The 11835-nt window shown below is 42.5% G+C and overlaps 1 non-coding gene across 1 annotated transcript; it reads left to right on the top strand.

The window, feature by feature from the left end:
• The first annotated feature begins 8735 nt into the window (after positions 1–8735).
• On the top strand, positions 8736–8842 carry LOC143989626 (U6 spliceosomal RNA). The gene has a single exon (XR_013277049.1). It is a non-coding gene; the product is annotated as a U6 spliceosomal RNA (small nuclear RNA).
• The last annotated feature ends 2993 nt before the right edge of the window (positions 8843–11835 follow it).

Genomic DNA, 11835 nt, shown 5'->3' with positions numbered 1-11835 from the left:
TGACTAGTCTCCCAGTTCCAGCAATGGAAAAACATCCCCGCAGCATGATGCTGACACTACAAGCTTCATTGTAAGGATGGTATTGCCAGCTGATGAGCAGTTCCTTCAGACATGATGCTTGCCATTAGGGCCACAGAGTTCAATCTTTGTTTCATCAGACCAGAGAGTTTTGTTTCTCATGGTCTGAGAGTCTTTCAGGTGCCTTTTTGGAAAACTCCATGCAGGCTCTCATGTGCCTTTTACTGAGGAGTGGCTTCTGTCTAGCCACTCTATCATATAGGCCTGATTGGTGGAGTGCTGCAGGGATGGTTGTTCTTCTGGAAGAGTCTCCTCTCTCCACAGAGAAACTCTAGAGCTCTACAATTCCTTGGACTTGGCTTAGTTTGTGCTCTTTCATGCACTGTTAACTGCAGAACCCTATATAGACAGGTGTGTCCAATCATATCCAATCAATTAATTTAACACAGGTGGACTCCAAGTTGTGGAAATGTCTCAAGGATGATCAGTGGAAACAGATGCACCCAGGGCTCGAGTCCTGCGGGAACGCATGGGAACGGCGTTCCCGTACTATTTCCACAACGGGAACGCCGTTCCCATTAGCAGCCCGAGTAGCCCGCCGCTCGTGCGTAGCCCGCCGCTCCTCTGCCGCCCGAGTCAGTGACTGGTTGCTAGGCTAGGGCCGCTCCGCGTCTAGCAACCGGTCACATGACATCGGCCGTACACGCGGGCACGCACTGGAGTCAGTGCGCATGCGCCCTCCAGCGCAGCCAGCGGCAGACACACGCCGCTGGCATACGGACTGTCTCCTCCCTCCCCTCTACCCAGTTCTATCCCGAGCGAGAAGACTAGTAAACCAGGTTAGTCACTCAATACTCTGCAATACTCTGCATTACCCCGCAAATACTCTGCATTACCCCGCCAATACTCTGCATTACCCCTCCGCCAATACTCTAAATTACTCTGCCAATACTCTGCATTACTCTGCATTACTCCGCCCATACTCTGCATTACTCCGCCCATACTCTGCATTACTCCGCCCATACTCTGCATTACTCCGCCCATACACTGCATTACTCCGCCCATACTCTGCATTACTCCGCCAATACTCTGCATTACTCCGCCAATACTCTGCATTACTCTACCAATACTCTGCATTACTCTACCAATACTCTGCATTACTCCACCAATACTCCGCCAATACTCTGCATTACTCCACCAATACTCTGCATTACTCTACCAATACTCTGCATTACGCCACCAATACTCCGCCAATACTCTGCATTACTCCACCAATACTCTGCATTACTCTACCAATACTCTGCATTACTCCACCAATACTCCGCCAATACTCTGCATTACTCCACCAATACTCTGCATTACTCTACCAATACTCTGCATTACTCCACCAATACTCCGCCAATACTCTGCATTACTCCGCCAATACTCTGCATTACTCCACCAATACTCTGCATTACTCTACCAATACTCTGCATTACTCCACCAATACTCTGCATTACTCCACCAATACTCTGCATTACTCCACCAATACTCCGCCAATACTCTGTATTACTCCACCAATACTCTGCATTACTCTACCAATACTCTGCATTACTCTACCAATACTCTGCATTACTCCACCAATACTCTGCCAATACTCTGCATTACTCCACCAATACTCCGCCAATACTCTGCATTACTCCACCAATACTCCGCCAATACTCTGCATTACCCCGCCAATACTCTGCATTACCCAATACTCTGCAATACCCCGCCAATACTCTGCATTACTCCGCCAATACTCTGCATTACTCCAACAATACTCTGCATTACTCCAACAATACTCTGCATTACTCCAACAATACTCCGCCAATACTCTGCATTACTCCACCAATACTCTGCATTACTCCACCAATACTCTGCATTACTCCACCAATACTCTGCTATACCCTGCCAATACTCTGCAATACATAACCTGCCGATACTTACTCTGCAATACTTACCCTGCCAAGACTCTGCAATACTTACCCTGCAATGCCCTGCCAATAATCTGCAATACCCAGCAGTAATCTGCCATACCCTGCCAATACTCTGCAATACCTTGCCAATACTTATCCTGCCAATATTCTGCAATACCCTGCCAATACTTACCCTGCCAATACATATTCTGCTAATACCCAGCCATACCCATCCATGCTCAGCCAAAATATTATTGGGGGAGATGACGTGGATATTACAGTAGGGGAGATGTATATTGCAGTGGGGACTATATGGTGGTGACATTTTTCACAGGTTTTTGCAAATTTATTATTTGCTGATCCGAAAAAAGATCCGATCTGTGACTCAGATCCAAGGAATGATCCGATCCATGAGTTTTTTGATCCGTTGCCAATAATCTTGCACGGCAAGGGCAACGTTATTCCAGTTTGTGTGATATTTTCTAATTTGCTGTATTTGAATTTGGAACAGGGTGTATTTGTGTTAGAAATTCCCTGCGAGGGAAAGATCATCACCCATTGTGTTGATTATTCTGTTTGACAAGTTAACTTATTTTGTATTTGTAAACTGGCACTTTACTATATATGTACTGTATTTTCTGTGAAATATATATGCATATGAGCGTACCTTTATTTATTTATTTATTTTTTTGGTGGGGGAGTGGATCTTGGGTGAGAGTTCCCACACTTTTTTCCCCAGCACTTGACCCCTGGATGCACCTGACCTCATATTTGAGTGTCATGGCAAAGGCTGTGAATACTTATATGTATGAGATTTTTTTATTTTTAATAAATTTGCAAAGATTTTCTATTGATTTGACTTACATAGTAGGCGAGTTTGAAAAAAGCCACAAGTCCATCAAGTCCAACCTATGTGTGTGATTTTATGTCAGTAATTTATTGTATTGTATATGCCTGTATGTTGCGGTCGTTCAGGTGCTAGGTGCTAGTTTTTTGAAATTATCGGTGCTCTCCACTGAAACCACTGTCCGTGGAAGAGAATTCCACATCCTAACTATTCTTACAGTAAAGAAAAGTTAAAGTTAAACTGCTTTTTTCCTAATTTTAGTGATTGGCACATGTAAGTATGGAGGCATCTGGGGTAAAGCTGTCCACATAAACCGTCCTCCGCACCACCATTGATGTCATCCCTTGCATGCTGTTCTCCAGGAGTGGTTCAATCGCTCTACTGCAGGGTAATCTTCCCGGTCACGATTACAGATTGATAGCAGTGAGAGCCGGCGGTGTGGAGGATGGTCTATGTGGACAGCTTTACCCCAGATGCCTGTATACTTCGACGTGCCACTTTTAATCATCAACCATGTGAGTTGCTAAATGTTGTACCTTCATTAAAGTGGTTGTAAATCCTTACAGACCACTTTTACCTGCAGGTAAGCCTAGATTAAGGCTTACCTGTAGGTACAAGAAATATCTCCTAAACCTACACGATGTTTAGGAGATATTTGCAAAAGAAAGGCACCACTGTCTACGGCGCATGCGCCGTAGACAGCGGCGCACAGGCTCACTGAGCATGCTGAGCATGCTGCTAATGCCAATCATTCCATTAGTGGCGGTTCCTGAGCGCATACGCAGGAGTGACGTCATCGTGGCTCTGGCCCGTCACAGTGCCCGAACCGCGATACCCGGAAGTCACTCCGGGATAGATGGCGGCATTGGAGGACAGCGAGGGTCGCTTTGGGGACTTCCATCTCAGGTAGGTTATTCATAATGAGCTAGTATGCTATGCATACTAGCTCATTATGCCTTTGCCTTGCAGGATCTATTTTTTTTTTTTTATTATTCATTTGGCTTTACTTCCTCTTTAAATGTATTCATATTACTACACTTAGAGGCGCCTCTCTTCTCTTTTATACTCTGTAGCTCCATCTGGATTTAGCTTCTAATCCCCTTGTGGAGGCTGCCATTTGTGGATGAACATTTTATGGTTACACAGCCTATCACATTGCTGTAATCTTTTTATATGGACTTTAAACTGAAGGACTTCTGAATAAATGGTTGTGGAATGAATCATTTGAGTTTCCATTATTTCTTATGAGGAAATTCGCTTTAATAAACAAGTGCTTTGAATTACAAGCATGCTTCTGGAACGAATTATGCTTGCAATCCAAGGTGTTACTGTATTAGTTTATCCTTACAAAAGTAATATCTCAATGTCTGATAAATTCCAGAAACTTGTATATATACAATAGTATATCTGTATATGTTTGTTTTTTATTTTTTTTATTTTTTGCTATGAGAAATTGTATTTGTGGCTCACAGCTCTTTTTACATGGTACCAAAACTTTTGACTGTTCCTGGAAAGTACAATCTACTTGTATGTATTTCTTTCTTTATACTGTATATCTAGTCCTGGTAAACCTCACTCCCCCCTCCTTCTACTCCATGTAAGTATTATTCCGCTTCCTAGAATCTCTTCCATAAGAATCAGTCGTTGTGACCTTCAGATCATAAAACAGCAGCTCCAAAGTCCAATTTTATACCCTATTCCAAAACTTTTTATGGCAGATGTTTGAGCAGAAGCTGTGGGTATATTTTTGTATTAAGACGAGCATTAAAATGTTCCGAAAGCTCCTTCTCTTATCTGATGTCCACACTGTATGATTTAACGCCAGCTTTCAAAAATGGAAAATATAAATGGAGAGTGAATTCTTTTTAGGCACTCTCTGTGGCTCAGCTTTTAAAATGCATCTTTGGGATTTTTCTTTATGAACCATGGTATTACTCCCGACCTTGAAGCGTGCACGGTATCTCCAGATATGGTATCAAAAGCACATTTTTTTTCCTGGAGCTCTGTCATCAGCAAGGACGACTGAAAGTCACTATGTCAGGACTTTACAGAAAGAAAAGGAATCTGTGGTGTTTCGTTTTCTATGGCAGGCAATAAAATTAACCTTTTCATTGCATAAGAACTTTGCTGTATAGGAAACTGGCAAAGTGTGTGTGTTATATACACATAATGTCTCCATATTTGTTCAGATGAGGCTACATCCAAACCTGCAATCAAAAATGCAATGCTGGTTACTGGGGTTCTTCATCGAGTGGGAACCCCAGTATTTTCCCATGTTCTGATTGGTTAAAAGAATTCTCAAATTAAGATTTTCATTTTGAGCATAGGGGTGTGACAAAAAGGAGAGAAAACTTCTTCCTCCTTTTTGTTTCTAATGCTTTTTTACTTTTGTGTGACATTTCTTGTAGAATACTTTGAATGAAGAAGGCAGCTTTTACATATTTTTTTTTTTTAATAAAGTGATTCAGAGATTTTTTCTTATTCTACTGTGATATCCTTTTTTACGTATTTTTCAATTACTTCTGTATGCATTCAGATAAACGCCACTGCCAGCTTACTGACAATAAAGTTTTTAAACCTGCAGCGCCGGTACTCCTGAAGAGCACACGCTATGTTTGTAAATTTAGTTTTTCCTAAGACTGTAGTTGGGTTTTGGGGTTAATTTCTCTAAAGTTGTGGTTTTCGCATCAGTTTGGCTAGACTGTAATATGTTCTGCCTGGTCATAGGAGTAGGTATCACCTTTGACAGGCATTGGAACGCAGTCTGGTTGGACGTATTGGGTACCAATCTCTCTCTGAGCCAATCAGTGGGTGCGTTGTCAAGCTGTGTATTCCGGGAGAGGGTACTTAAGGAGCTGAAGTCACGTGGTTCTGGGTTCCGGTCCAGAAGTATGTTCTGACTCCATGGTCCTGGTCCTCCTGACCAGCCCCCAGAAGCCCTCATTGCCTGGGATTCCTCCATTTCCGAGTCTCGGGACTGGCTAGCCTGAGGCGCATTAACTGGAAGGAGGATTTTAAAGTGGTCCTGTGCCGTCTCGGGTTTGGAGAGGCCCAGCAACTCAACATGCAACCAGGGGAGGACTCTTCAGAAAAGCGCCATGCACGAGGCTGGCTGCTTGGTAAGAGCCTGGAAGCTGAGCTGTAAGGACACTAATTGAATCCGCATTTCTTACCGTATCACCGTACCGGCTGCAAGATACTGGTACTGTAAGAAAGTTCCTAATTTCATCTTTCGGTTACATCTAAGTTCCTGTGAGAGACTTTCAGTGTTCATCTAAAGTTTTACAACCAAGTCTGTGGCAGAGACTTTGCTAAGCTAAAATCACTTGTTGGCTGCTAGATCCACAATCAAGGATTTATTCAACAGTTGAAGTATCCAGTTGCAAGTGGCTATTCCTGGATCATCTAGAGAGAGACATTTATTAAGTGTCAGCAGTTTCCAAAAGTGCCCGAGCTTTCCTATTCATACCCTCTATTCCCAACTGAGAGACTGAGTTTCTGTTCAACGTTTTATGCAAATAAAAATTCCTAAAGGAATTCAAGTGTCGGTCTCTGCAGTTATTGGGTCATCAACCTCGGGAACCCCTAGACAAGAACGACCAGCTACGAGGTGGAGAAGGGAAACGGTAAGCCCAAGAAAACCATCCGCTCCTTCGGGGGTCAGTGCTACAAACCTAACCAAAAAAATTTAATGTATGGCAGCTTACTAGTCCTTAGATGCAGTGGCTTCATTAGGTTTGTTTTTACAGGCTTTATTTTTCCTTTATTTTTATCTGGTGATCCTGCCAGTAACATACCGCCTGTCCTTTGAAATGGTGGATGGAGCCATATGTCAACCTGATACTTTGCCTCATTCACTGGTGTGGGAAAATGCACCAATGGAAGGTGCACCAGACCAAAGTATAAGAGACTAAATTCATTTATGGTTTTACAAAGCATTTCAGGGGCCAAAAAAACTCCCTCTTCATCAAGACCCTTTATCTTGATTGCACACGCAAATGCTGCAAGCTAGCTAACATTCTCGGATGTGATATGGGATTAGCGTGCAAATAATAATGAACGATCAATGGTCCGATTTTTTTTTCATTGCGTGTACGAGGCTTAAAGTGATACTAAAGACTTGTGTGTTATTTTTAACAAAAAAAAAAAAAAAATGTTATACTTAATTGCTCCGTATAGAGTTTTGCACAGAGCAGCCCATATCCTCGTGTTCTTGGGTCCCTCTTTGGTGCTCCTGGTTCCTCGCTGCTGTTGAGTGCCCCCACTGCAAAGGTGTGGCCCGGCCCCACCCACTTTCTCTCCTCACTGACTTTAATTGATCACAGTGGGAGCCAATGGCACCATGCTGCTGTCTCACCCAATGATGAGGGGAGTCCCGGACAGCCGAGACACTCCTGCAACATCGCTGGATCTAGATGGGACTCAGGTAAGTATTATTTGTTGTAGGACCAACAAATAGTAGGACCAAGAAACAATAGCGCACATTTTGCTTTTTGATTCTACCTCAACACATTGACACTATCACAGGCATTGACATTAAATATAAAACCTTGTTTTTCTACCTAAAACACACTGATGTTAACTCTGTCTTCTCAAGCGTCTTTGGTTGTGAGCCCTTGTAGATGGCCAACTCGGGAGTTCGCCAGGGCAGGGAATCTAAGCCCAGTCTGCTTCTTCACCAGGGCCCCTGATGGTGGGATGGACTTGCAGCAAGTTCAAACCAGATTGCGCCCCCCAGGTATGCCCAGCTGAGGATGCAGAGACCACTCACGTGTGCAGAGTCCACATAGAAGGAGACAACCCAATGTCAGGATGGGCAGCAAACAAGCACAGATGAACAAAGCTGGGATCGGTACATGGTTGGTCAGACACAGGATACACAAGTAGCCAGCGAACAGGAGCTCTGAGAACTGTGAAGTTGCTCAGGCAATGTGGGTTACACAGAACATGTTTTATATAGGCAAGCAAACTAGGAAGCGGACCAGAAGTAATGGAAGGGAAGGAAATGAAAGCCCACAGAATACAGTGTGATGCCCACAGCACACAAGATAAAGGAATCCAGGTAATAAAAGCACTGCAGCAAGGAGGTAAGAACAGCTTTTTTGCCATACTTCCGTTGTGCTCTCCTGTAACCCAGAATCAGCAAACATGGGAAGTATAATCCGACATTTCAAGCTTCAGTCTTCAGAAGACTGTTATTTGTTTATTCAAGATGAAATCTGCATGCTCTCTCTTTCTGACATAACATAGAGTATACACCATCCAATAAATTTTGTTCCATGTTTCTTGCTTGTTGCTCTGAAAAATTTCACTCTGATTACATACAACACCTGCCAAGTTTCTCTCTTCCTTTTCATACATGTCCACAAAATATTGGTTCAAACTTGATATTTCCCACGCACACAATGCTAAAAATGGCTGTAGTAATGCTGGGTGCTTGGGTGCTGTAATGACCACTAGCTGCAAACCGTAGACAATCAGAGTGTAGACATTTCATCAGCACACCAAGGATTCCTCAAAAGGGTCCAAAGCTTTATTCACATGGCCAAAGGGTACACATACTGCAACATTTCGAGAACCAACCAGGGCCCTTTTGTCAGGCAAGTGATCAAGAGACTTGCCTGATGAAGGGGCCCTGTGTGGCTTTGAAACATTGCCATGTGTGCACCATGTTACAATGTGAATAAAGCTTTGGGCCCTTTTGAGTTCTTTGTGTGCTGATGACATTTCTACACACAAAATATTGGTGGCATTTGACTGTGAAAAAAAAAACACATTTATTTTAAGACTACCATATGCCTCATCGCTTCCTCTATCTTAGTGGCTAAGTAGAAATGTTTCCATAATGTACAGCATGTCTATACAGTTTTTGTGTCTGCTGTCTTTCAAATATCATACTCTGTTGTTTCTTCTTCTTCAAAAAAAAGACTTCTGTCCTCGCTTCGGCAGGACATATACTAAAATTGGAACGATACAGAGAAGATTAGCATGGCCCCTGCGCAAGGATGACACGCAAATTCGTGAAGCGTTCCATATAAAAAATAAAAAAAAAGACTTCTGATGCCGCGTACACACGATCGTAATTTTGGTCGTAAAAAGGTCTGATGGTTTTCCGGACTGAATTACACTCAAGCTGTCTTGCCTACACACGGTCACATAAAATTCCGACCGCCAAGAACACGGTGATGTACAACACATACGACGGGACCAGAAAAATGAAGATCAATAGCCAGTAGCCAATAGCTTCCATCTCGTACTTGAATCTGAGCATGCGTGAGTTTTTGCACGTCGGAATTGCATACACACGATCGGAATTTCCTATAGAAAGTTTTTCCCTTGGGAAAATTGAGAACATGCTCTCAAATTTTTGCTGGCGGGAATTTCTCGAGCTAAATTCGGATGGAGCATACACATGGTTGCATTTTCAGATGAAAAGCTCTCATTGGTCTTTTGCTGGCCGAAATTCCGATCGCGTATATGCGCCATTACTCCCTCTTACATTTCTGTTTAGGCCCCAATCATATTCTCCAGCCCTTGTGCCAAAAGTTTGGCTGCTGCCTCTGAAACTTGGTACTGTAATTGTTCTAGTTCATCTTAATAACTGCCTTGTCTCTGGAGTTTGGGTTTGTGGATTAGGGTAATTTGGTGCATTCTGTGTTGATATTTTGTTAAACTATGTACATGATACAGTGTGGTACAGAACAGATTACAAGCTATTCTATATGACTTGTTTTTACACTATTTGGCAATCTGATTTGATAACTTTAGCTTTATTTCTTTTTCAAAGTATATATTTTGCGTACACTTTTACCTATATTGTCCCTACTATTTCCATCACCCAATTATGGTCTATCGGTGTTACACCAAATAATCCTTGTGTTTGAAAAAACTATCTAATAAAGCTTTTATTCTTTTGTAAATCAATTATATTGAGTTGCTGCTGCTGCATCTAAGCCAATGAAGGATAGTTGTAATTTCAATGTTGCCCTGTAAGGGCCCTCTCCCCGCTCAAGAATAAAAAAAATAAAAATAAAAAATGAGCCCAGAAAATGGCCATTACTGATTTCTAATATTCAGACCCATTGACTTCAATGAGGGTCGAATTCAGAATCCGAACTTTGATCATGTTCACTGAACCTGTATCAAACGAACCCAGGTAAGTTTGGCTCATGCCTATTGATAATACCATAAAAATGAAATATATCATACTTTCCCTTTAATAGATACAATACTGTGGTTTCAGTCTTGAGAAATGTGAAAATTAAGCTTTCTCATGCTGCAGGTATTTTTCACGCTAGTATAGACCAAACAGGAAGGTGATATTACAACAATTTACAAAGTATAATAGTTTTTTTTCCCAAACCCACTCTCCTAAATGATTTAAGCAAAGTATGACTGACTAGTCGTTTGACTTCATTACCAGTGCATAGAAAGCAAGGTGGCTCATGTCTGCAGGCATTGCAAACTTTGATCCTAAGTCCAATGAATATCCATTTCTGTAAAACTCGAATTTAGGCTGGGTTCACACCGCTGCGGGTGGGAGACCCGGATGTGATTCGCACCGCACTGCAGTGCAAATCACATCCGATCTCTGTGCGATGCGAGTTCAGCCATACAGACAGTATGGCTGAATTCGCATCGCACCCGCCGCAAACTCGCACAGGACCCTTTTTTGGTCCGCAGCAGAATCGGATCGCATGGGTGTTCACACCAAGCGATCCGATTCCTGTCCGACTTTGCAGATCGCACTGCGATATGCGGACTGATCTGGGGGTGTCATTAAGATTTCATTGACACTCCCAGCAGTCCGCATAGGGCAGTGTGAACTGCCGGCGGGAGGCATGAGGATAGGCAGAATGGCGGTCTGCTTATAAACAAGGCAGACCGCCATTCTGTGAGGGAGGAAAAAGGACTGTGTTCCTCCTAAGCAGAAACACAGATCTCTCTTTTCCTACAGTGCATCCACTCCTCCTACAGTTAGAAAGGACCCCCTAGGAGCAAACTTAACTCTTTGATGCTAACCCCTTTCCTGTCTGTCATTTATACAGTGACAGTGCATTTTTTTAGCACTGATCACTGTAATGATGTCACTGGTCCCCAAAAAGTGTCACTTAGTGTCAGATTTGTCCGCCGCAATGTCGCAGTCCCACTAAAAATCGCTGATCGCTGCCACTACTTGTAAAAAATATAAAAAGTCAAAAAATATATCCCATAGATAATAGATGCTATAACTTTTGTGCAAACCAATCAATATATGCTTATTGGGATTATTTGTTTACCAAAAATATGTAGCAGAATACATATTGGCATAAATTAATTAATTTATTGGATATGTTTTACAGCATAAAGTAAAAAATATTATTTTGTTTTTTTTCAAAATTGTCTGCTTTTTTTGTTTATAGCACAAAAAATAAAAACTGCAGAGGTGATTAAATACCACCAAAAGAAAGCTCTATTTGTGGGAAAAAAGGACATCAATTTTATTTAGGCACAGCATCGCAGGACCGCGCAATTGTAAGTTAAAGTAACGCAGTGCTGTATCGCAAAATAATGGCCTGGTTAGGAAGGGGATAAAACCTTTTCGGCACTGTAGTGGTTAACATAACCAACATTTAATTTGACGTAAAATGTAACGAATGTAGCAAATGAACAGGGCTGGTTAAGTCATATTTTGCCAGTTATAAGGCGTTTCAAATGCCAGGCATTTAACAGAATTCTTAAATAGAAAAGACCAAAATTCAAAATGTTTAAAGATCTGACATACCTCATAGATGCGGATCAGTAACTGATAAAGCTGGATTTAAGTATGAGTTAAAAGCAGCACTGATTTATTGCAGACATTAAAAACTCCTGGGTACTGTGTACAGGACTGATGTGGTGTGCAAGGCAGCTAGCAGCAATCTGGGTGGACTGGTGGACAGCCGCAGGGCACAAGCAGGGACCCTCCTCGGGAGATGAAAAAATGGCAGCATCCCCGGCTCTCACTCGCGCCCCTGACAGGAGACCAGACTCCAGCAGAGGGGGCAGGATGCA

This window comes from Lithobates pipiens, unplaced genomic scaffold (assembly GCF_037356315.1).
Source record: "Lithobates pipiens isolate NorthernLeopardFrog02 unplaced genomic scaffold, aLitPip1_a1.2 Scaffold_1, whole genome shotgun sequence".
Taxonomy (NCBI): Eukaryota; Metazoa; Chordata; class Amphibia; order Anura; family Ranidae; genus Lithobates; species Lithobates pipiens.
This window is presented reverse-complemented; position numbering and strand designations above follow the sequence as displayed.